Genomic DNA, 3,023 nt, shown 5'->3' on the forward strand with positions numbered 1-3,023 from the left:
TCATCCAGCAATCTGACAGGTCAGGATGGTGCAACTATGCGTGTGTTTTATTAACAAAAACTCATATCCCCCCCGAAGTTGTATTTCTGTTCTGTCATCTTGTAGCAGTTAATCAAAAATGAACATATTAAAAGTTCAAAATTCCTCTGTTTCTCCCATTTCCTCTTCCTGTTTGGTAATCTTCTCCTTAAACGTCAGTGACGGGAGAGATTTACTGAATTGCAAAGGGCTTTAAGAACATTTTTCACCTTTATTTTGAACCCATCTTTCTGTTAAGTGTATGTTTGGAATTTTCCGATTGCATTGTTTACTTATTAATTGCTTTTGTGTTGCCTGGTGACGCGTGAGGTGTAGATGACAGACACCACCAGGAGGTTGTGTGAGGATGTCTGCTCTCCCTGTACATTCACATTGATGTGAAATCCTGGGGAGAAGCCACGGGGTCTGCAACACTTGTCGAGTGTCTGCATTTATGATTTATGACCTGTTTGAAGTGCTCCAGTGTAACGTTGCCGAACACAAGTTCTCATCCATCAAGATCTTTGTGAACTTAGCATATTTTAGGCAAAGTGTTTACTGACTTAATATGTCTATAAGCAGACTCTACACAAACTTTGCTGTGCTGTTGTTGTCGACATGGGGTGTATATATCTTCACTTTATCAAGTCAGTTCATTTCTTTTAAATGAATGTCATTTAAAATGTGCTCATCTCAGTGCGTGAATTGTTTCTGCTTAGTGTGTCATCAGTGGTTCTCCACGTGCCCCGTTTCCTCTCTTCTTTCTCTCTTCACCCCCATCTATCTCATTCGGGCCACATCCCCACCCCCCACTCCTTCCCTCCATCTCTCTCTCTATCCCTGAGCATGCTATGGAAGCCGATTAAGACATTAAAAGCTCACCACGGTGCACATCAAGCTCCGCGGAAGCTTTGCCCGTGTTCGGATCTCCCGCGCCATCCCCGCAGCGCGCGGTGGATGGGGCTCCCCGGAGCCCGCGGGGCGCGCGCTAGCAGCCAGCCACGAGCCAGCGGCACGCGCTTTAGCGGCGCGAGCGGAAGACTGGCTCGGGGCTTCTTCTTTTACCCCGAGTTTTATTTCTGCCTCGCGCCTTTATCCCCACCGCTCCTGGCTCCCGCGGGGCATCCGGTACAAGAGAATTTGCGCGCGGCTGCCGAAGTTTTTAGCAAAAGTTTTTTTTTTTTTTGCTCTCGCGCGGCGCGTTGTGAGGAGAATGAGGATGTGTGTGGGGACAGACGTGTAGAGCAGCTGTAATTATATAAATGCAAGAGGTGACCCGCAGTGAAGATTACTGGAATGCGCTAAAGAAAGATATGGGTAAAAAAAAATAGAGGCTGTAAAGTGTTGTTAACAAGGAACTTTAAAAAGGCGTTTTGTGTGTAGGTGAATACGGAAGACCGCCAGGAGGAGAGCGCATGCGCACGAACGGCTAGGTCTTAGGGATATGGAACTTGTAAGATCATTATTTCACTCAGATTCTTACATTTTTAAGATGTGTACTTTTTTTATTTTTTAAATGTGCTTTGCTGACTGCTTAATAATCTGTCATTGTCGACAAGAACGGGAGTATGTACACAATTCACACAGTGGTTTTACGTTACTCTGACCACGAATTTTATTATTGCACACTTAAAATGGCGTGCTACTGGCGTTTGTACTATTTGTACCGTGGTACTATCAGACAAATATGTGGCTTTCTTTGCTATTTTCTCTCATGAAACATTGTTATATTTCATTGGTAATTCTAGCTCGCATATCATCAAAGACGTCAACCGATTGCGTCAAGCTATGTTTAAAAACCAAGGTGTCTTATCTTATAGACCATCACGCGGCAGTCCTATTGACAGTGATGCTAATGGTAAAAACTGCACAGATGGTGTTAAGTATTTATAGTATTCACAGGGTCGGATGGTTCATGTAGGAAATAGCGGGGGGGGGGGGGGTATTCCACTCATACAGGCAAAGGCCTAGTCAAGCCCTGAGGGCATAATAATTAGAGCAAGAGACTCTCTCTCTCTCTCTTTCTCTCTCTCTCTCTCTCTCTCTCTCTCTCTCTCTCTCTCTCTCTCTCTCTCTCTCTCTCTCTCTCCCCTTTATCTCCTCTGTCTCCCCACCTGCGGGCCCATGGTGATGCTGTCAGCTTGGGGCTTCTAATTGAGTTCTCATTGCCTCTTTATTTTACTGTCAGCATTATGCCCTGGCGTGGGTATTCTCTCTACCGCAACACCTCCCCTCCCCGCCTTCTCTTTTTGTTATTTCAGAAAGTAAGCACTTTCTCCATATTAAGATGTGAAATTCATCTTGACAGTAGGGATAGAAATAGACTGGAACCAGCAATATACCCTCCCATCTCTCTCTTTCTCTCCATCTCTCTCTTTCTCTCTATCTCTTTCTCTCTCATCTACTCTAGAATCCACTGGACTTAAGGAGAGAGAGAGAGAGAGAGGGAGAGAGAGAGTTTGCCGTTGTGTAGCGAGAAAACAGAAGTCACTGTGTTCTCCAGCTCATCTCTGCAATCTCATGCACTCTTAAAATCTGCATGAACCTCTGTTGGACCCCAGTTCAGGTTCTGCTGGTGTTGGTGTTGTGCACCTAGGGTGTGCCCCAAAACCTTTGTTTAACCGTCATCACTGCTGCACAGATACACTACCGACTGGGCAGAAGGAGAGAGACATCTTGCTGTTGTTTTTCCCGTGTGTTTCTTTCCTGTCTGGTTTGCTATGTTACAGGCCCAGACACTGATAAAGAACCGAGATGGTCGTTTGTGTGGCTCAGTGGCAGTTAAGGCCTTTCACTGATAAGGCAGTAATGAGCAACTGGCCATGTCTGACATGAGGAAGTCAGTAAGGTCACTGTCACGTTGCAAGACCTCTGGCATAATGTACTTCTCTGAACTGAGTGGTCACTACCAACCAGATTCAGAGTTTTCAAATCTAATTAGTAAGCTAATAAAAGTAGAGGGCCAATCAATGGCCGCCTATGGCTATTCAATTTTGCAAAGCTCT

Source organism: Brachyhypopomus gauderio, unplaced genomic scaffold (genome assembly GCF_052324685.1).
Source record: "Brachyhypopomus gauderio isolate BG-103 unplaced genomic scaffold, BGAUD_0.2 sc292, whole genome shotgun sequence".
NCBI lineage: Eukaryota > Metazoa > Chordata > Actinopteri > Gymnotiformes > Hypopomidae > Brachyhypopomus > Brachyhypopomus gauderio.